The sequence below is a fragment of the Pinus tabuliformis genome, chromosome X (genome assembly GCF_031772625.1).
Source record: "Pinus tabuliformis cultivar Carrire ecotype Pingquan chromosome X, CPIR1, whole genome shotgun sequence".
Taxonomy (NCBI): domain Eukaryota; kingdom Viridiplantae; phylum Streptophyta; class Pinopsida; order Pinales; family Pinaceae; genus Pinus; species Pinus tabuliformis.
Window position 1 is genome coordinate 491,825,425 of NC_142308.1, and position 24,930 is coordinate 491,850,354.

The window sequence follows — 24,930 nt, forward strand, 5'->3', positions numbered from 1 at the left end:
TTACTTAATTACTTTACTCTTGTAAGGATAGAAGTATAAAGATTTGCATCAGTTAATAAACTTTAAAGAAATATAGTAGGTGTCTTTTGTAGATTAGTTTTTCTATTTTACTCATTTATCATAGATAGAGCCTCTACTACTAGCAGGCATTCATAGCCTCGCCAGGGTTATCTTTTAACCAACAGTGATTGATTGTCCCATCTGTATGAATTTTCAAATTTCAAAATGATATTCACTTGGATTGAATCCCACTTGGACTTTGTCCTCTTCTTCCTTTTTTGAATGTAATTTTTCTCTTTTTTGGTTTCTTAAAAGACATTGTCTAGGCATGGTAACCTACTAATGACAATGCCATTCACTGGTTGTAATTAAACTGAACAATCTGTCTCTTGATGAGACCCCTTGTCTCCTGATCGAGGAGACCATTAGCTTACCCTCTTTGGTATGCAATATTGGTAATATCAGCTTAATCACTTCCCTATCAACATGGTAAACAAGCTCGTAATGAGACTTTTTATCTTTTAAGTTTTTTATATTTTAGAATTACACTCTCAAAAAGGAAAATTTTAACAGATGGAGTGGATCATTGGCTCTTTTGAGAGTTTTGGGTGATAATGATAAAAAATTTTAAGATGTTGATCTGGAAAAACCTTTACTAGGTTAAAGATTCTTTTATTGATTCATAGCAAAACCTTCATATTCTATAAAGATAAGAGTTTGTTCATAAAATAAATGTTTTAAGAAAAATCAAGTTTTTCCAAACAAATCAAGTTTACTTTAGGACTTAAATGTGCTAATTATTCCTTTTAACTCTTACTTTCTTATAAAAGCGAAAAACAGAAATGTTACCAAAGATTTTATTTTGAAAAGCCAAAAGTAAATGCTATTTGACCATTATTTTCCTAGAAAGCAATATGTCACAAAATTGGAAGAGGCTATCTCCTAGGAGAAGTACTTTTTCAAAATTTTCCGATTCACGGGCAAAGAATCCTTCTTCCATGACAAGTCTTGTAGAAGAAATGTTGATTGTCTAATTTTTTGAATGATCTGAAAAGGGCCAAGCAATAGTCTTTGGAATTTGGTATGTCTACCCTTTTCCTCATGTGCTTCGTCCCATTTCAAAACTAAGTCACCTACTTCCAGATTTTTATGAGTGGAAGAAGTTGTATCAAAAGAATCTTTGACTAATTGTTGGTGATGGAAGTGGGTTGCTTCAACCTTTTCTCTTTCTTCTTCAAGCTTGAGGATTTGAAATTGTCTGGCGTGGAGAGAAGATGAAGGGTTTTTGTCAATAAATTGCACTAGGGCAAGAGATGGGATTGCTACATTTGTGGGAAGAACAACTTCTTTTGCATAAACTAAAGTAAAAGGGGATGAACTAATAGAGGCTTTTTGAGTAATCCTATCTGCCCATAGAGCAAATGTTAATACTTTGTGCCAGTTCCTGTGATTTTGATCAGTAATCATTTTGATAATTCTAATGAGGTTCTTGTTTGTTGATTCTTCTAATCCATTACCTTGAGGATAATAATTTGCTGAATATTTCAACTTGAAACCTCACTTCAGAGAAAATTCTACCATTGTCTTCCTAGAAAAGTAAATTGCATTGTCAAACATTAAAGCTGAGGGTAAGCCAAACCTGGTAATTATGTACCAATCAATGAAGTCTATAATATTTTTTGTATTAGCTATCTTTAATGGGACAACTTCTACCCACTTAGTAAAGTAATCAATAGTTGTAAGGATATACCTATTTTGTTTGGAAGAATTAGGAATAATCTCACTAATTATGTCTAATCGCCATTGTTCGAATGATAGTTTGATGTTAACTAGTTGTAAAGGGAATGGTGGCCTTCTTTCTCTTCCGGCTGTGGTTTGAGAAGTTTTGCACTTCCTTGCATATTGATGTGCACCTCTAAATACTATTGGCCAATAATACCCTGCATGTAGGATTTTGTGGGTCATGGTATTTCCTACAAAATGTCCTGTAGCTGATCCATCATGTAATTCCTGCATGACCTTTTCGGGTTTTGGTTTCTTTAGGCATCTCAGCAATACTAAATCATAATTCTTCCTAAACAATACATAATTGACTAGCTCATACTGATTTGATTTCAATCTTAAAGCTCATTTTGTTTTCTAATTAAGATGAATAGGAGCATATCCATTTTTTAGATAAAATTTCATATCAACATATTGTGATTGGGTCTCGTTGAGGCTAACCTATGATATTTCTACTTCATTACCTTGATCTTCTTCTGATGATAACTGGGAAGCTCCTATTAACATCCTGCAAAAACCTTGGCCCCTAACAGTTTTAGCTGGCCAGATTTCTACATCATATTCTTATAGTGTAGTTACCCAATTAGCTCTTTTCTCCCCTACTTCTCTTTGGATCAATAGTTGTCTTACTGCAGAGTAGGCTACAATTATCTTTTTATGGGTTTTATGAAGAAAAGGTCTTAAATGTTTCAAAGTTTTAAAAATAGCAAATGTTTGTTTCTCTATAGCTGAATAATTTAATTCGGCGCCTTGTAAGTTAGAACTAAAAAAGGAGATAGGTCCCTCAATATTTTCATCATTCAGTTGTGTCAAAACTGTTGCATATGATGTATCAGATGAGAAAGTATATAATACAAAAGGTTTGAGAAAGTCTGTGGTTGTTAATGAGGGAGCATTAATAATAGATTTTTTAATAAACTCGAATGACTCTATTTCATCCTTATTCCACCTGAAAACTGCATTTTTCTTATCATCGCTTGAAGAGGTAGAACAATTTGTGAAAAATCTATTTGGCCTAAAAATGATTGCATGTTTTTCTTGTTGTGTGGGAGGGAAATTTTTTCAATCTCTTGGACTTTATCAAGGTCAATGTAAATGCCTTTCTTGGATACTATAAACCCAAGGAGTTTGCCTTCTGGTAAAGAAAATAGGATTTCTTGGGATTTAAGGAAATGTTGTATTTCTTGCATCTTTTGAAAATGTGTTTCAGGTCAGCTAAATGATTGTTCCTATCCTTGGAATAGACTGTGATGTCATCCAAGTAAATAACCACCAATTTATTAATTATACCTCTAAAAGCAATGTCCATAGAACATTGAAATGTGGCACCTGCATTAATGAGTCTGAAAGGCATCTTCTGATAGGCATATGTTCCCCACTTGGTCCTAGATGTTGTCTTTAATCTATCATCTAGATGGGCAAGTATTTGATTATATCCTAAGAATCCATCTAGAAAGGACATTAATTCAGACCCTGCAAGTGATTGTAAAATTTATTCCATGGTGGGTGAGGGAAAATTATCTTTTTGGAAAGCTTGATTCGGGTTTCTAAAATCAATACAAATCCTAATATCTCGATTCTTTCTTCCTTACGGGTACCATATTTGATACCCACTTAGAATGTCTAACAGTGAAGATTATTTTGGCTTTCAGAAGCTTGTGCAATTCAGATTTGATTTGACTTTCAAGGTTTGGGTGAATTTTGTGAAGCGTTTGTTGAACTGGCTTTTCATTTGAAGTCATGAGTATGGTGTGTTGAATTATAGAGGCATCATAAGTTTTGAGATCTGCATAATCCCAAGAAAAAACACCTTTATATGTATTCAACAACCTGATGACTGATATTCTTTCTTCAGATGATAGGCCTAGACCTAGGTTGACATTTTGAGGTTTTTCATTTGACCCTAGGTTTACTACTTCAAATCTCAAAGTAGAACTTTGAGTTTTGGAGTTAGTAGTTTTCTTAAATCTATACTTTATACCATAAAGATCTTCCATTTTAACCATAGACTTTGGGATTGGGTTATGATCATGATTAAGTTTGGTCTCTATATCATGCTCATGTTCATCTATGATCTATTCTTCATATGATCCCTCTAATGTAAGGAAATTAACTATATCCACATCATTGTTGAATACTCTCCAATTTGATACATTGTCAAGAATTGATGGCCTAAATATTAATTCTATTGAAAATCTCTCTAGACTAAAATCTTCTGAAGATATAAGCCTGGATGCCACATTTGCAAGTAAGTCAGCACTTGTGTTTTGTAATCTAGGGACTAAAGATATGTTGAAAGCAGAAAAATGAGAAGTCAATTTCTGAGCTAAAGATTAATAGTGTTTAAGGTGCCCAGAGACACAATGAATTGTATTTCTCACCTGTTTCACAATTATCTCTGAATCACCGTAGACTTATAGGTATTTGACATTAAGACTGATGGATTTAAATAGTCCTTGGATTAGTGCTTCATATTCAACAACATTGTTCGTACACTGGAATTCAAGCCTGTAGCATAGCAAGGTTTTCTCTCCTTGCAGATTGATCAAAATGCATGTTGCACCTGCACCATCCTCTAATTTAGAACTGTCGAAATAGAGAGTCCAGAATGGGGAGTTATTAGAAACTTTATCTACTAAATTTAGATATTTGGAAGGATCCATTTGTGAAAAAATTTCGATTTGAGAGACTACAATGTTATCTAAAAAGGGAGACCTCTGAGCATTAAAGGATCATAAAGAGGACTCAGCTGAGTAATTTCCAATGATATTATTAGTGAAAATGATAGGTTTGTTGCTTCACTCGAGGTCGGTAGCCGTATATTTCATGAATTTCTCTCGGTCTACCCTGATTTGGTTAGGCTTAACATTGTGTGGCAACCACATGTGAGACCAATCAGTTGCAAAATAACCGTGCAGCTTTTTAGACCAATCCTTACTGAGAATTAAACCATAAAATTCAGGGATATCGGATACTAGAATATCAATTATTTGGGAAAATTTTGGATTAGAAGAAAGCCTAATTGAAACTGAGGTGATTTCTCCAAGGACTTGAACTTTTGTCCTATCTAGCTGAGCTATGTGTACTACATATTTTTGAGGCGTAATGTTCAGTTTGGTACACACAGCCCTTGGCATTATATTTGAGGAGGATCTTGAATCAACAAGGTAGTTGTGAACGTTCCTGTTGAAAATTTTATAAGTGAGTAGAAATAGAGGAACATGAGAAATAGACATGTCACCAATCAGAACTAGATCTGAAGGATCTACCTTGTTTGAGGACGAGAGAGGTTTTCCCATATTGTAGGTAGCTTGAGTAAATACAACAGATGGTAGAGGAGATACTAGAATTGCTTTCAATTCTCTTAATAAAATCTTCTGCTGTTGTTTGAGTTTAGTGAGCTCATGCAGCGAGATGTTAGATCTAGTCTTTTTCATGTCATCCACTATATTGTATTCGACCGTGTCAGAGATTACCAATGCTTTTGAGACATTTGGGGAACCTGGAGGAATAAGATCAGTTTGGCTAGTCTTAGAATTCTTAGCTATTGTTTTCTCCTTTGTAGGAGTAGCAACTTTCTGCTTGTGATTTGTGATAGAAATGTCAGCAAAACTTTTGATTCTTGTAGTTAGTGGCATCGCTTGTGCCTCTTCTTCAGTTGGGAGAATAAAATCCCACATCACATTTAGCTCAATTTCTTCTTCCATTTCGATTTCCTCTTCATTTAACGAATATTCTTCTACTTCTTGGTCAGATTCAGCATTTGAAATGGTGTTTGGGGGTTGTGACGTAGAAGAAGGGTTTCTTTTGAATGACTGAAAAGGTTTCTTAGGAGCAGAGGATTTTGCAACTTGTTTTTAAATTTCAACCATTTCATTGGACATTGTCTTTAACACTTTCTGAATACCTTCAATATTGAAATGTTTTTTGAAGCCTTCTTCTTAGAGTCATCCTTAAATGTCACTATTTTGGTATTCCTTTCATCTATTTGTGATCTCTTTTCCAAAGCTATGATTATTGTTTCTACAGACAGGGCTTCCTTCATCCTTTCTACAAGGGTAGACTTATTGGCTCTATCTACGAAAATTGCAATATTAGAAGGTAGAGATGATATATACCATTCTATTTTTACATCTACAATAGGTTTAGAGGAAGCAGGGATTTTGTTTAGCAATTTTTTAAATATGGAGTTGAAATCTTTGACCTTTTCATTTGGATTAGCTTTTAAATTAGAAAGATCATTGATTAAGGATGCTATGGTCCTATCATCACCAAATTTTTCAAAAACAACTTCTTGAAAAGTATCCCAATCTCTAATTGAACCTACTGGGAGGGAAAAGTACCAAGACCCAGCAGATCCTTGGAAAGTATAAGGAAATAGTTTGATTACAACATCTTCATGTGGAAACCCATTGAGATTCATGGCTAACACAAAATTATTTAGATGTTCTTCAGCCGAGAGAGCATCATCAGGATTATACTTAGGAAGCCACTTTTCTGGGTTTACTGGGAGTTCGTTGGGATTTGCAACTAGAACAACACCAAGATTTGTCTAAGATTGATTGGCCATAACTTGAGTTGGGGACTTGGAAATTGGGAAGGTCAGTCCAGAAATAGGTATAGATGGTGAAGAACTTCCTACTGGATTTATACTGATAATTGTAGTACTAATTGGAGAAGTGGATGTTTGAGAAGTCGTGGATTGGATAGAAGTGGATGGAGGAGGAAATAGATGAAAAGGTGATGTGATGTCGCCAGTGTCTGATTAAAATCATGATGAAGTGACTTTCCTATGTCGTGGCAGAATGGGGAACTCAAAAGGGGTAACCCCAAGTCTCTTACTTTAAAGTCTAGTCATGTTAGGAAACCAGCTCAAGAAAAGATAAAAAAGATAGATCAACGCCTTAGAATTCAGCCTCTTTGAGGGGGCAACCTCCTTTACATTACATAAATGAACAATTCTTTGAGGATTCAAATGACAAAACCTCCTTTCTATATATAGGAGTCTAAGGAGTCACAATATAATCAAGCCGACCTAACAATAATAATATAAAGCCACAAAAATAACAATAGAGGGATTCTATGGGGCACAGTAATAACAATATGGGGGAAATAGGGGCACAACAATATTAATAAGGGGTATAACTACAATAGTAATGGGGTAATCACTAGTATTATAGGGACCCAACATGCCCCTCTCCTTCAAAAAAGTGTTGTCCTCAACGCTTGAGTAGTTCTGGATACTTCTGCATAAAATTCTCATCCTCCCATGTGGAATTTTCAATGGATAAGTTCTTCCACTTGATAAGATACTCTGAAATTGATCAATTTCGTAGCTGTCGAGTTCTGGTTTCTGTGACTGCTTCCAGTTCCAATATAATTTTTCCTTCCTCGTCAAGTTCTGGCAATATTGTTTGAACTGGGAACTTGTCGCCTATAACCTTCTTTAAACATGAAACATGGAAAACTGCGTGCAATTGAGAAGCTGCAGGAAGCTCCAATTTGTATGCCATAGTACCAATCTTTTGCAACACCTTGTACGGACAATAATACTTTGGTGATAATTTATTATCCTTCTTTGCTTACTTGAGGGACATTTGCTTATATGGTTGTAGCCGTAGGAATACCCAATCACCTACATCAAAACTTCTTTCACTGTGATGTTGATCTGCTTATTGTTTCATTCTATTCTATGCCAACACGAGGTTATCCTTTAAGAGTTGGAGGACTTGTTGTTGATGTTCGATGTGATGTTCCACTGCCTGAACCTTAGAATTTTCTCTTAAATATGATGTGATGGATGGTGGTTGATACCCATAAAGTGCCATAAATGGGGTCATTTTTGTTGTTGTATGGAAGGAAGTGTTATACCACCATTCAGCCAGAGGCAACCATTTAACCCATTGTGTCTGTTTATCAGATACAAAGCAACGAAGATATCCTTCCAAACATTTTTTTACTATCTCAGTTTGCCCATCAGATTGAGTATGATAAGATGAACTATGAGCTAACTGAGTAACAAGACAAGAAAATAATTCTGTCCAAAAATTTCCAGTGAAAATGGGATCTCTATCACTTACAATAATCTTTGGGTTTCCATGTAGCTTTTGAACTGTTTCCATAAATGCAGTAGAAACTGTACTGGCTTTAAATGGATGTGATAATGCACAAAAGTGTGCATACTTCGTAAGTCTGTCAACTACCACCATGATGACACTCTTTCCCTCAGACTTGGGTAAACCTGTGATAAAATCCATTGAAACCTCCTCCCAACATTGGCTTGGAATGGATAAAGGTTGTAATAGACCCGATGTCTTAATTGTTTCAACTTTATTTTGTTGGCAAACCAAACATTCTGCCACAAACTTTTGAATATCTAATTTAAGGCCATCCCAAAAAATTCCTTCTTAACCCTGTGGTAAGTTTTTAAAAATCCTGAGTGCCCTCCTAAGGGAGAAGTGTGCAATTCCATAAGAATCTTTTGTTTTAGTTGGGAATTCTTGCAGAGGTATAAGTGATCTTTGTACCATAACGAATCATTTTTCCAGCTAAATGTATCAGACGTATTGGAATCTTGTTGTAACTTTCTGTAATATCCCTCCCCTTAATAATAAATAATAAATCATAAGTGTTAAATAATAAATGATATTAAAAATTATATAAAAAGAAATAAATAAATAAAAATAGTAATAACCATATTAAAGCTCTAAATAAGAATAAATAGAAATAAAACAAGAAAGCTAAAAATCAAAAGAAAAGTAAAGAAATAAAACAAGAAAAAAAGTTGCATGCAGACACATGGAGTGTGTGCATGTGGTTCCCCTTCCAATGTTTTGTTCTATTTAATAGATGGTGAGGAAGATGAGAGGGATTCCGGCATTCCATCTTTCCGAGATTCTGTCTTTCATTCTCTTGGGAGAATGGTATACTAAAACCTAGGAGTCACTGGCAGTCGAATGTTGATTGAGGGCTCAGGGGTGGCCAGTTGTAGCAAGACGTTTCACAATTGAGCCTACGGTTGGGTGGAGAGTCGTCCCCAAAACCTTGTTGCGGTAGGCCTACTTCGACCACAGGTGAACATGTAAGCACTATTCATTCAAGTAACATTTAGTTAATTAAAATCATGGTTATTAGGCTAGGTAAGTGGTACTCTCATTTAAATTAATGTTAAATTAGATATTTTTAATTTTGGACTGCTACATATGGTATCAGAGCCAGGTTCAACCTTAGGGCCTATGGGCATCTTCGAAAAAAAAATTATTTTTTTTGGATTCTTTTGGGTTGTTCAACTCCTTTTACCTTTCTTAGCGACTTCGACTCTATGGGTTTTCAGAATCTGTTAAAAAAAAAAAACACACTGAATCTGTAATCCATTCCCAAAAGGACCGGTCAGCTACAACTCTAAAGCATCTCACAAGCCCCAGGCATGTCCCCCTGCCTCCTTTTTCTGAAAAAACATCACACAGACCATCAGGCCATCTTGTTGTGTACCGGCTTTAACAGTCAAACTTTAATTAAGCGCCATCCAGCACTAAGATTTAGAGATCACTCAAGGTTCCCAGATAGACTGGAAGCTTTCGGCTCATCTGCCCCAATGCAAAATGCTACTTTTAGTGCCACTTTAGATCGATACAGGAAGGTAAAAGAATACCAGAAACTAAATATGCAAACACTGCATCCAATGGAAGAACTAAGAGCAATAAGCCTACAAAGCATAAAAGAATCCAAAAAGGCAAATAGTGCTGCCCACCTTGGCTGCCCCCATTTTCGCCATGATTTGAGTTTTTGACTTTGCAATCTTGGCTTTCCCTGAGAGAACCGTTGATAATCTCTTCTGATCACTTCTGTCATAACTGTGATGCAAGTTCTTGTGACAGGTAACTTCTCTATCAGCCAGTGAAATGTGCTCTCGTCGCTCATTTTCTGCATTCCCCACATTTTCCAGTGGAGGCATATTTCTCATAGAAGCCCGAGATAATTGGAAACCCAATCCTATGAATGGCACAGGTATGCAACCATGAGCATGCCCATCAGTCCTCTCACCTGAGTTGCTATGAGAGGTGTCAACAGCGGATCTCCTTGAGCAAATTGCTCCCATTGTTGTCGATTTGCATCATCAAAGAGAAGTGATTATTATATAAATTATATTTACCCCAAAACATAGTCCATCATACCATTGTCTATTGTGCATCGCTTTCTAAAAACTACACATGCCTCCACCCCACTGTGAGTGTCAAAATCCTTGATTGTGGAAGGCACTGAGATCTTGTAAAGTGACATGGCAGTCAGAAATTTGAAGCTTTGCACTTACAGAATACAGAGATTAAGAACTCGGAACCCAAAGCGTAAATCCAGCAACAAGCTCTGGAATTTGACATCTACGTCTAAGATTGACTAACTTACAGTGGGTGTCTGACCCAGAAAGGAATCCAATAATTACGCCTAAAAAAAAATGGTGTAGAGATTTATCCCTGGATTTGATAACAACTTTTCATCACTCCTTTCGGAGTCTAGCACAAGTCTTCTCCTTTTCCTGCGTGATCATTTTTTTCTAATCTGTAGACTTGTCCTTTCTTCTTACATCACTAATCGATTTTCTAACCAAAAATCTTCAAAAGTTGTTCATTGGATTTGATCCAGGGACTTATAGGGAGTTAAGACGATCAGATTTGAGACCTAGCTCGGTCACCTTTGCTAGTATTATTGCTGCGTGTGCTTGGTTGTTTATATGTTAGAAACATTTTCCTGAAAGTGAGGGTGAGCAATGAACAGAGTTTGTAAATTACATTTTCCCAATCGATCAAGATTTTTGTATCCTGCCGCGCCACATGCCTGACCGATGTCTTTGTCTTCTCAAAAATATGCCATTTCAAATACAAATTTGATATGCTAGAAGCTGGGGACAAAGGAATCTGCAAAATACATGTATCACTTAACCGCAGTGTCCCGTGATTCAGAATAAAGATTACTCTGTGCAGCTCCAAGCTTAAAATTTGTTCATTATTAATACATAAAAATTATCATATGCTAACCGTGGCTTAAAAATTTATCCAGTTTTCATAAATAGACGTTACAATTTGCGCTTTCTAGCTTGAAATTTCTCCATTGTTGAGAAGTGGAATTGATTGGATCTGAGTTGAAGATTTTGCAGAACCTGCTATATTAAATTAAATCCATATTTAAATCCGTTAAGTCTTGAAAGAAGATATTTTCCAGGGCAGCAAACTTGTCTAGCATACAGTTTATGAGCTTATGCATCCTCATGGAAGGAAGGGCTGCAAGTTCACTCCATGTTTAATCAACTCCATTTTTATATCGCAAGAGTTTTAGCATGTTTATTTAACCCCATTTCTATGTTACAGGTCCATTTTTATGTCACAGGAATCTAGTTGTTGCAATTCCGTCTTCCATAGATTAGTTTCTTGTCGAAAATTCTATGATAACTTCCCAAATCATATCTAGTTATCATAAGCTTGGAGCACTTTATTATATTATGAGCTTAATTAGACAACTTATTCTCTCTTCTTGGAGAATGGCAATGAAATAAATAATGTTTTTGTTTAAGTGTCAACTGAATGGCTGCATGATTTCAACGTGCTAATGGGACATCCCCTTGAACTTTAGGAATGATCCATTTATTTTTCATTACATCATATATGCTCAAGCAATCTTCTTTGACAATTCCAGCATCACCTTTCCCGATAGAATACCATATGCTCCAACAGTAGTTTCGATCACCTATAAGTGTTGCAGTATGGTATGCCGTGGAGAAAATGGCACTTTTTGTTGAAGTTGGTTCCACTATTCTAGGTCCTGGTCAAAAACCCAAAGATCATAAAAAAATGAAGTGATTTTGACTGTCATTTCCTAGGGTGAGGCAGAGTGTCCTATATTGACTGAGTTCTAAACTTGAGAATCCTTTAGTAAACCAAATTTTGAAATGGGTTTCAGGATTTGATGGTTTGGAAATATTTCCTTCGAACTATAATTTTGTATTTTATTTTCATCTGGAAGTAATAATAGATCTGGTCCAATTGGGAACTTAACTATTTTTTTCATGGCCCAAAATTAACGGTTGAGACGTAATGTTGTGTGCATTAGTATGAATTAACTTCTGTATGCATGGAGATCGATGCTGCTCTAACTCTGGATGTCTTGATCATTTGAATTTGTATTTAGATTCATATTAAGTTCTCGATCCTTAGTTATAGCATGTTTAGATAAGAAATATTGCACATATATGCCATGTTTTCTTAAAAAAAAGAATGTCCCAGTCACAAAGACTTGGTCAACTAAAACAAACCGTATTGTTTGAAAATTTTCTTGGTTACTTTCCCTTTTAATATAAGTGACTGAGGAATCCTTGATTGAGGTTCGATCTGAGGTTTTCAGCCTCTATACCATTTCTGAGATTTTCAACTAGACTTGCACTTCTGATACAACGCATCTTTTGAATGTCCTTAGAATAAGCAAAAACAATTACTTCAATATATTGCAAGAGGGAGATACAAGACAAACGCAATTTGAAGGCAGGCACTTCCATAACTCTTAGATACGATCTGAAGTTCCCAAGGCTTCTCGGTCATCCAACAGGTTCTGAGAACCCTTGGATTATTAAAACATTGTTCCATTTCTTACCAAAAAGGACTTCTTTTATAACAAGCTTTCTAAAATAATATTTAGTCTTACAGAGATAAGATAATGTCTAGGCCTTTCAACATATCTGGTGATAGTGACTTCTCAACTTCTCAAAAATTTGAAGGAATTGGTCTCATTGAGTAATCTTCAGATCTGGAACCTTATTAAGACTTCAGGATCACGATCACAAAGGGTCATACGTTTTTCGGTCTTCTTGGGAATTTTCTTTTTCCTTTCTTCATTTAGAAGATCGTCTCAAATTTGATTTAGGGCATAATTCTCTTAATACTATTGTTTTGCGTCGGAAATTACAACCATACATATGTGACATTTAGTTTTAAAATTTGAAGGAGATGTTCTTCTTCGGATGGTTGCCTGAATTGATTTATTTTATGCTAATATTTTCATAGTCTAAAATATATTCTAGTGGGTGGTTTAGTGATTTATGGGTAACCACTGAAGAATTCAAATGACTGGCGCTTTATTTAGGAGTCACTGCTTTTCTTTGTCGACTATACAAAATTCTCAAAAGAGAAAAAGGTAAAATAATATATTGGTTGACTTGAAGCAAATGATTTCCTTGATCTTTGATGACTCTATATCCATTGATGTTCAGTTTCTACATCTGCTCACTGGTAACTAGCATAAGAAAGTTGTGTTTATATGGATAATTAATGCACTAAATAATGTAAATATTGTGCTACTGCATTGTTTTATTTTATGCTCCACATTATTAACAATGATAAGGAAAAATCATGAGATGCAATTAAAAGTATGAAATAATCGATCAACTTTTGTTAAGCTCTCTATAAAAAGTCAATTTTCATAAATAACGTAGGAAAATATTGAAATTTCCTTAGTAGATGTATCATTGATGAGTTATGTAATTGGATATGTCAAAGTATTGGGAGTGAAATAATGTTTTATAGAACGTTGGTAAGGCTAGTAATAGCTTAATTAGAGGTTAAGGCTCTAGATGTTGAAACTTGCAAATAAATAGACTACATCAGAATTGTAGCATACAAATTGTGTGATGAACTAATTAGGAGTGCTTACTTAGCTAAGACAGTTACTTGTATGGAGCATCTAAATCATGTTTTATTATTTAAACTTTATGATACATCTAAATCGTACACTATGATTTTAGTTTAGTTAATTGTTATGATGTTGAGTATAATGTTACATGAGGTTTCGTGATATAATCGTAGGAGGATATGACCTCTCTACACTGCTATACAACTGCTTTGTGTAACAACTAATAAAGTTGAATAATAAAGAAGATCATTTCAATGGCCCTAAAGGGTATGATAACATTAGATTAAAGAAGAGAATCCATAATAAAAATGAGCAATTCAAGGAAGATAAGTTATTATATTGGAAGAATAGTAGCAACATTTCAAGTGTAACATGTTTTAAATTGAGACTAAGGGAAAAATAAATTGTATCTATGAATATATGGTAGGAGGAAGTAAAGGATGTTTATGTCAAGAAGAAAATTCTCTTAATGATATTGATGATTGAACCGAGCAACATGATTAGTAAAGGACATAGTGATGATCTATCTAGTTTAAAAGTGCCAAGATAGGAAGTTGAGAATGCTCGTAATTGAGGAATGACCAATGATAAACTAGGAAAAATAACAGTTTAAGTATAAGAAGGAATGTTGTTGGAAATTTTATAAGTAGACTGTGAGAAGTATTGTGTGCATACTGACAAGTGAGAGTCAACTAATAGAGGTTTTACTTTACTAATCTACACTCATTGTTTCATGAATAAGACTTCACATAGAGAAACTTATCAAGTTTTGTTCCCATAACGTTAAAAGAGGTTGTTTCCATAGAACACCACACATTTAAATGTTTCATGGACAATGATGGTAGTAGTGTTCCCAATTGTTTCAAAATCTAGAATAAAGATACTATTTAATGAGCAAGAATCTGTTGTCGAACTTGAAGAAGGGTGAATTTTCGATAAAGCAATCAAATGGTATTGAGATAGTAACTTGACAAGATAAGAGAATTTTTTTTTGAATGAAAATGATAATTGTTAAGTGATCAACAAACCCTCATGCAAGTAAATTAAGCATGATATAAAATTAAATCATGATGACCTAGTGTTTATATGCAATTGCACATAGCGATATTGGAATCGGTAAAACAAAGGGTAAATGGATGTAAAACCAAGGGATTTTAATTTTGAGATAGATGATTTAAATAATGATTGTATAACTAGTAATATCTTAACAATCAATTTCACCAGAATTTCCTTGGGGAAGGAAGAAAATATGATGAGAGATTAAGACTCAAGGTGATGAGGCTCATGTGAAATTTAACAATGTATTTAGATAATTATACCTATGGTGTAAATGGTCACCTTCTTAGTTGAAAGAAGTGGAAATGATTATTGAAAAACTAATTGGTGTCTTGATGAAAACATCACACTAATAACATTGATGAGATAACATAAATCCTAGATGGATGTTGAATAATCTTAGTTCATAGTTGAATTTTTGTAAAGTAAATGAAATTCATTTTTCTAATGAATCATGATAAGAATGCTTATAGAGTATTATTTTATATTTGATAAGTATTGAGATGTTTCTCATATTGATGATGTTTCATAATATGATGGTATGAGGGTGATCATGCCCACGTAGTTCATATTTATATACTGGTGATGATGTATACTTATGATGAGGCATTATGATGTTATGTCAAGGTATATTGACATATTCATTTACTACGTGATGATAGGTATTTAATGTTGAAAACTCATGATGGATATGATATGCATAACGTGGCATAGGAATTATGATGCTATAATATGAGGTTTATTGATATGTGGTTCATTTATTATGTGAAGTCATGATATATTTTTATTGCAAATATGTTGATGTTATAACTTATGATGGTATTTCATGAGATGAAGCATGTGATAGTTCCGTAAAAATTTATGACATGCATGAGCATGTAGTTCGTTATTATTCATAATGTTATGATTAACAATGATGAATGTTACATGATGACATGCAAGACTTGTCATGTGGATTATTTTCTATGATACTATGATGGTACAGCTAATGCATTGGTTGCATGTTGAGGTGGGATGATTCACAGGACTCCACAAATGGGCCGAGAGGGCCGGTTTATTTGATGATCTTGTGCGAGCCCATACACACGAGGGAGAATAAGTAACATCATATGGGCTGGGGACAAACTCAATCAACACTACATATGCCAGTGGTTTCTTTGTCTTGTGTATAGCTCTTGATGGATAGCTCTAGAAGAGCTATGGAACCATCTTGAGGAGGCCAAGTGCCTGATGTTCTAGGCTTGGTGCCTGTTATTGGATTGGGATGCCGAAGTCTAGAAGGGATGTAAAGGACTTCGATGCCTGGGGCTGTGCGCCTTAGTAGTTGTGGAGGGAGTGGACCAGCCTTGCCAGATGCCCGGGGTCATTGAGTACCGGATCGGATGCCTGCCTTGGGGCAGATGGGGTCTGAGTCAGGCGCAAGCCTTGGGGCCAGCCTTGGACTAGGATACAAACCGGGACAGGCTTAGCCTGGTGCCGAAAGTGGGAAAAAGGACAGAGATTCCTTGAGATTTCCCGGGGTGTTGGGGACTTTCGATGCCTGCTGGTTATACTAGTTCAGCAGAGGGTGTTGGCAACATGAAGTTAATAAATAATAAATAATAAATAATAAAAATAATAAGTAATAAATAATTCAACTTAACTTCGGGACGAAGTTCCTTAAAGTGGGAGAGTATGTAATATCCCTCCCCTTAATAATAAATAATAAATAATAATAAATAATAAAAATAATAAATCATAAGTGTTAAATAATAAATGATATTAAAAATTATATAAAAAAAAAAAGAAATAAATAAAAATAGTAATAACCATATTAAAGCTCTAAATAAGAATAAATAGAAATAAAACAAGAAAGCTAAAAATCAAAAGAAAAGTAATGAAATAAAACAAGAAAAAAAGTTGCATGCAGACACATGGAGTGTGTGCATGTGGTTCCCCTTCCAATGTTTTGTTCTATTTAATAGATGGTGAGGAAGATGAGAGGGATTCCGACATTCCATCTTTCCGAGATTCTGTCTTTCATTCTCTTGGGAGAATGGTATACTAAGACCTAGGAGTCACTGGCAGTAGAACGTTGATTGAGGGCTCAGGGGTGGCCAGTTGTAGCAAGACGTTGCACAATTGAGCCTACGGTTGGGTGGAGAGTCGTCCCCAAAACCTTGTTGCCGTAGGCCTACTTCGACCACAGTTGAACAGGTAAGCACTATTCATTCAAGTAACATTTAGTTAATTAAAATCATGGTTATTAGACTAGGTAAGTGGCACTCTCATTTAAATTAATGTTAAATTAGATATTTTTAATTTTGGACTGCTACACTTTCGAATAAGTGCCCACACTTCTTCGTCATTCTTCCATTCCTCCCTTGCTTCGTTTATCCAATCTGGTTGGATAATAGAAATGGCAGACAACAATGCTTCCACATCCTCATCCTTTCTTGAGAGTGCATATGCCACCACATTTTGCTTCCCTTTTTTGTAGATGATTTCAAAGTCATAATCCAACATCTTTGTGACCCACTTTTGTTGCCCTTCAGAGGATAATCTTTGTTCTAAAAAGTATTTAAGGCTATCATGATCCGTTTTTACCTTGAAGTGTCTTCCCATTCGGTAGGGTCGCCATTTCTTAAGTGCATGGAGTATTGCCAACATTTCCTTCTCATAAATAGCTTTGCTTAAAAACTTTCCCTTGATTGGACGACTTTCAAAAGCAATGGGTCTTTCATCTTGCATTAGAACAACACCAATTCCATTTCCTAAATTATCACATTCCACAATAAAGGTTTTTGTGAAGTCCGGTGTAGCTAAGCCAAGTGCTTGGCACATTGCCTCTTTAAGATGTTCAAAGGCCTTTGTTGCTTCCTGAGTCCATGAAAATGCATCTTTCTTCAATAATATTGTTATAGGTGCTGCTATTCTCCCATAATTCTTAACAAACTTGCGATAATACCTTGTCAACCCGAGAAATCCTCGCAGATGCTTTATGGATGTGGGGATTTTCCATTCCTTAATGGCTTTAATTTTGCTAGGGTCTACCTTAACTCCTTCATGAGATACAATATGACCCAGATATTCCACCTCCTGGACTCCAAAGAAACATTTGGATCCTTTTGCATATAATTGTTTCTCCTCTAATAGTTGTAGCACCCTGTCAGCATGTTCAACATGATCCTTCCAAGACTTGTTGTAGATTAGTATATCATCAATAGAGGGACTCACGAGTCACTGTTTCAACCTTTGGATCTGAAAAATGCATACAAGAAACTACAGTCCGTCCTCTTTCTGTACCTTCTTACGAAATTTCAATCTGATCCCCAGAGAGAAAGTTATGACGATTTTTCCCAGGTCACCTGTTTGGAATGTAATTCAAGAGTCTACAAAAAGACCAACTTCCTCAGATCATATCTCCGTAAATATAGTGCAAAAATCTATAAAATTTGGACCTAAAGTTCAGCGCGATTTCTTCTCACATGGGTTTTTTTTGCAACTTCTGAAACATCGCAGAAAAAAAGTTATAGCGAAAATTCCATGATGACCTGTTTGGAGCAGCGAAACCCTAGAATCCAAAGCTCTGATACCAAATGTTAAGAAACCAGCTCAAGAAAATATAGAAAAGATAGATCAACGCCTTAGAATTCAACCTCTTCGAGGGGGCAACCTCCTTAACATTACATAAATGAACAATTCTTTGATGATTCAAATGACAAAACCTCCTTTCTATATATAGGAGTCTAAGGAATCACAATATAATCTAGCCGACCTAACAATAATAATATAAAGCCACAAAAATAACAATAGAGGGATTCTATGGGGCACATTAATAACAATATGGGGGCAATAGGGGCACAACAATATTAATAAGGGGTATAACTACAATAGTAATGGGGTAATCACTAGTATTATAAGGACCCAACAAGTCAATACGCCAGTTCGCTATAATAAGGAGGTAACACTCTCTTTAGATAGTTCAGGTCATTGTGCTTTCTCTGCAAAAATGGATATCTGTTCCAACTGCTGTATCAAAGAATGAACTTCAGGAGACTCGGGAGTGTAATCTAAGGAAGGTAGTTGCCTTACTACTTTAGGAGATGAGGGAGATGTTTCTACTACTTCAAACTTCCGATCACGAGATTCTAAACGATTTTGAGAAGGTGTAGAAATGGTGGAGGGGTTTTGACTCTTATGAATGATTTTTGAATGATTTTTAGCTTCATCTACCATTCAAAGTTGAATTCCCTCGTTCTAGTGCCAAAATGCTACTGCCGAAACATGGGGGATAACCACCCGGTCTGGACCTTAAGACAACTCCTTTTCCGTTTAAAGTGGTGGCTCTGATTGGGGATAATGGGACCAGTTTCCCAGTGTGGGTTCTAAGATGAGAGTGGGTGGTTTATGAGTGCTTTGCAATAGAATAATGATAATCAAAATGATCTATTCTACAATGCAATTCCTCTAACTAACTTATTCTAATATAAACCCGGGTGTTCTCATGTGATATGTGATCTACAAAGACATCTATTTAGCACGTGATAATAAAGATTGAACACAACTAAACAAAGATGATAACGTGAAAGATAATTCCTTAGACTAAATAGTTGGTCAAAGGAAATTATAAAATATATCACATATATGATGAGTTATATATGAAAATCACAACTTCAACTAGGCATCATACAAAAATGCAATTAACGCTTAACATAAATAACAAATCTCACATATAATCCATGAAAGTAAAGTTTTTCCACTAATGAAATGTAAATAGAATCATACACAATAATAGTACCATTTGTGTGAATTCTTGCTCATTTGACAAAAGACATAGACCAACTTCTTTCTTCAAATCAAATTGTCTCCCAACAATACAAAAGTGCATCAACCAAGGAAAGTAGTCTGATATCTAAAAGAAACGATCATGCTCCATCATTTCACCAAAGCATTAACAAACTTACAATAGTGCATTCTTTGCAAATATTTTTGATAAACTTATGGACCCTTCTCTAAATGCATGAGAAGGGTGTAAATACTACTCTGACTAAAAGTGTAAAAATAGATTATATAAAATTTGAGGAGGTTTAAAACAACCTTCCTCCTAACTAGGTAACTAACTCCAAAAATAAATAGAGGCTAAATAAGCAAAACTAAGAGGATGACTTGTTGTTTGCCAACTTATCCTTTAAGCCACAAATATCGGTCATCAGTTGAATTTGAGGAGGTGGCCTAAAATGAGTCTTGAGCTGTCCGGTGAATATCACATCGGTGAGTGGTGGAAACATCCTTCTAGTCATGTGAAGGGAATAGTTGAGAGTCATAATCTGGCTATGTGGCCTAACGAGATATTGTCAGTACGACTCCCAGTTGGTTGTAGTTAGTTTTGAAATTGCCTCTCTTTGAATCCTCGACTTCTCTTGCTAGTCTTTATATGGAGAAGTTAAAACAAGCATTTTTTGTACATCCTTCCTTGATGAGATTGGTGGTGAATAGGATGTGGCTCACTGCTTTAACGATGTTCTTTGATACTCCTGTTGCTCTTGTGACTGCTAGTTCAACCTGTTTGATTCTCGCATCCCAATCTATAAAGAGAATTTCTTTATGAGTTTCTTCAATCTCGAGTAGATTGGCCTTCTTTCCATCTTCTGTTTCTTGCCACCCAATGAACTCAAAGATTATGGTGTTTAAATCATTAAAATTTATTTGGCCTAGGAATGATTGCATGTTTTTCTTGTTGTGTGGGAGGGGGATTTTTTCAATCTCTTGGACTCTATCAAGGTCAATGTAAATTCATTTCTTGGATACTATAAACCCAAGGAGTTTGCCTTCTAGTAAAGCAAAATATGATTTCGTGGGGTTTAAGGAAATGTTGTATTTCTTGCATCTTTCGAAAATATCGCATTTCACAAATCATTTGTGGTTGTTCTAATGGCATGGTCCACTTTTTTGCGAACTATGTGAAGTGCCAAATGTGATTGTGAAATGACCAGGTAATGTTACTGCAGCAGGGTACCTAATTGCATATTGCACTTTTGGGGTATTTAACATGGTCATGCGGAAAAGTGCAATTTGGGATTTGCGATATGGATTTCATCCTTAGTTTGTTTTGCAAGGTTTTTCAAGGAATTTTCTTAGAGTTAGGGTTTTATTATCCTAAGCCTAAACATTTAAAAGGCTCCCCATTTACACTTCTAAGCCTACCTATTGTTTTTTATAAATGGGGGGGTTGCTTCATAGTACAACACACAACTAATTCTAAGTGATAAGACACATAACTATGCTCATTTTTTTTCAACTTCCGGGACTCATATGCTATAACAGCATTGTATTGCAGAATTATACCACTTAAACCCTCTAAACATTCATTTTTGCACACCATGAATTCTTTATCGGGATCTAGTATCTGTAATACACGGGAAGTTGTCACCATTTCCTTTAATTTGCTAAAGCTTTCTTGACACTTTTCCATCCATTCAAACTTCACTCCTTTATTTTGCAAGGAGGTGTTTGGGTAGGTCAATTTTGAAAACCCCTTCACAGACCTTGGATAGTGCCCAACAATTCCCATAAAGGATCAAACTGCTGATACATCCTTTGGGACTGGCCACTCTAAAATGGATTCAACTTTCTCCAGATCAACTACCAACCCCTCTTCAGAGATGACATTTCTTAAGTATTGAATTATGTTTTTAAAAAACCCACACTTACCGCCTTTTCCATACAATTTGTGCTCCCTCAAGGTATGCAACACCAGTCTTAGATGTTCCTAATTTTCTTCCTTGTTTGTAGAGTACACGAGAATGTCACCAATGAAGACTAATACAAATCGATCTAAATACTTGTGAAGTACACTATTCATAAGACACATAAAAGTTATAGGCACATTGGTGAGGCCAAACAAGAGCACTACGAACTCGTAATGCCCATACCATGTTCTAAAGGTTGTTTTCTGTACATCCTCCACTTTAATAAGAAACTGATGGAAACCCATTCTCAAGCAAATATTTGAGAACTTCGGTTCCCCTCCGACTTCATCGAATAAGTTGTCTATTCTTGGTAAGGGATATATATTTTTAGTTGTTAACTTATTCGATTGCTGGTAATCAATACACATTTTGTATGTTCCATCCTTACTTTTCACAGATAGTACTGAAGCCCCAATCAGAAATGTTGGGTCTGATATAACCCTTATACAATAGCTCCTACAACTATATCTTAAGTTCCAATAATTCTGGGGTACTCATATGATATGGAGCTCTAGACACAGGGACATCTCTAGGAACTAAATTGATCATGAAATATATATCTCGAGACTAGTGTAATCCCATAATCTCTTCTGGAAATACATCCAAAAACTCCTTAATAACTGGTACTATCTACAAAATTTCATTTTCAGTCAACTATTCACTACTTTCTACCTGTGCCAAATAAAGTCGACAGCCTTTCCTCGCACTTCTTTTCAGTTGTAATCCTAAAATCTATTGGATTGATATCAAATTTTCTTTGCCTTTAATTAATCGTGCACTCCCATCCATACTTACACATGCCATTGTTTCTTCTAAACAATTTATAACAACAACTTGTTGTTCTAACCAGTCCATACCTATCAAAAAATCATAGGACCCGAGTGGAAGAATATTTAAATCCACTATTGAGGCATACCAATTATAATCAACTAGACACTCTTTCACTTACCTAGTCACTTTCCTCTTGGTTCCTATTTCTAACTAAACCAACCATGCATTTATGAACTTTTTTGTTTTCAAATTGCACTTTTATACAATTTGGGGGCAGATATAACTTAGACTAGCCCCAGGATCTATTAAAATAGACATAGGTTGGTTTAGAATGTTACCTTCAATTTCCAACATGGTAGCCTAATGTTCAACTTGTTGATTCTCCAATGCTGCACTGCTCCTAGGTATATTCCTCACAACATCATTAACTTTGGTTTCCTCATGCTTGTATGTTTTGGATAGATCTGGGGTTCTGTGGACAATCCTTGCACATATCTGGCTCTCCACATCCCCAACATCTTAGCAGTTCTTTCACGTTGATAGTTTTCTGTTATTCTTTTATGTGATCCTCGAACTAGTATAATATTGGGTAGGGAGGGGTATCTCTCCTTTGACCCCCTTGTTTCATTGATGATATTTACCATAGATCTTAAGGTAAAGCAGTTTTTGTTTTTTCATGCTTCCACCCATTCTATTGCACTATTTATTCCTCCATGACTTACCATCCTCATTCTTAATTTTAAATTGTTGATAGCATAATTTGGGCTTCCTTACCACTTCGTCCATGGCCTTTGGTTTATCAAAGTCAATTCTCTCCTTCTAGGAGACTTGAAAACAATTTAAAAACCATTGAATTTTTTCATTTTCATCTTTCACATAGGGAAAGTATATCAATAAGCTCATGAATTTATTGACAGATTTATCCATGGTCAGCTGACCAAATTTTAATTCTTGAAATTCTTTAGCTCGATCATCGTAGTATCGCTCACTTAGATACTGTGACTTGAATTACTTTTGGAATTATTCCGATGAAATAATATTTTATTCTAACACATGAACACTTCTCCTCTCCTCTCACCATAGGGTATCCTTCCCCTACAATTGATAAATTGCCAACCACTCCTTGAGGTTACTTTCATATTCATATACCTGAAAGTACTTATTCATGTTTAGCAACAATGCTTCTACATCCTCCTCTTTTTCTCCATCAAACACGAGAGGTTTGATCTTCCTAAGTTCTCCTTTCAACTCCATCTTCCTTTGTTTCTTTTGTACCTTTGGTGACTCATGATCTGAGTCTCCTCCACTTCTTGACTTGCTAGAATCTATTTTATTCATGCCTTTTGTGTCCATGCTCTTGTAGCTAGATTTCTTAGTCAAGTCTTTAATTAACATTTCTTATTCCTCGCTGGCTTTCAAAAGCGTCTCCTTACTATTACGAAGTTGTGCTAACTCCAATAGTAGATTCTTCACCATTTCCAACAACTAGGAGGCTAGTGTTGTATTGACCTCTTCCCCCAATTCTACATACAATTTTTCTCCCCCTATGTTATCCGGCTGAAGTTTTTTCATATTCACCCAGAACTGCAATTTCTGACAAACACCCAACATACATCAGAACAAACCATACAGCTAATCTTACACACACACTTACAAAATTTGATGTCCCTATTCAGACTCCAGAGTAGAAATATGGGCTGTAATACCATTTCTAACATTTCTCGACCATCCAACACACATTTGATTTTTTTTTTCTAAACATCCAAATGGCATAGTAAAAGATAATAAGGTTTATTATCATTCACCATTATTCCATTATAAGACATATATTTGTAATATTTTTCATGAAAGTGACTTATTCATTTAAACTATACCACAACTGCCTCAATCTACATTAAATTATTTCCACCAACCGAACTCCCCAAGATTTGATGTACCAGTTGCATATCTGGCAATTGAATGGCATATGACAAGGTCTGTGCATATTGTACCTATGGAGGGAAGAAGTATTAAGTATACTATATTTAATTGTGAGGTGGTAATCCACCTACTCCACGTGGTGCCTCTTAAGCTTGATAGGTATGCATTGACCCAATTTAGACCCATATCACTATCTACTTGTCATCACAGCCCATGTGAACAAGCACATGATGGCACAGTTATTCAATATTACAACTTTGAAGGGAAAATCTAAGGCTAGTTACCCTTGGCTTCAGATCAATGGCTTGTATGCATTTGAGCTAACCTAACTTCCTCTTGCTCCTATTTTCAATTTCATTTCCATTTCCCTTTCCCTCCTTATTTGTTGACCAAGGATACCGTTCTGTTATGTCCCAAGTGCACATTCGTGGCCTTGTCAAATTTTAGGTTGTCTCTTGATTGATTTAGGGTATTTGTGCATTGCTTAGAGCCTCTTCCTGCTCCATTTCCTAGGAGAAAATTTGTTTCCTCTCAGTGTAGAACAGTCATGGTTTCAGTACCCTCCCTTCGGTGAGTTCCTAACCCTTATGAACAGCTATGAGAACCCACAGGGCTGCAGCAATGGTTTGGGGTCTAGTTATGTCCTCCCTCATGCTCATCAATTTTTTTTTCCATCATCTCTTCTATTAAACTTGTCACATGTGATTTCCAGGATTTTTTTTTTGGTTAGCTTGTCTTTGTGTATCTATGGAGAAGTGGCCCTGGTCGATATATTCTAGCAACCTCACCACACTTCAGCTCTACCTTCCCCGGACCCATGTAACTTATTTTCTAGATGTTGATGTTTTAGGATATTTTTAATCCATTACCCTTAACATTTGCAAATCTAATCAGTGCTTCCCTCGCTTGGATGTAGGTGAGCACCAGCAACTAACTTCGATAGGTCCTCCAGGTAAGGGTTTTTTAGTTTTAATTAATGGCACACTATGGTTTTGAT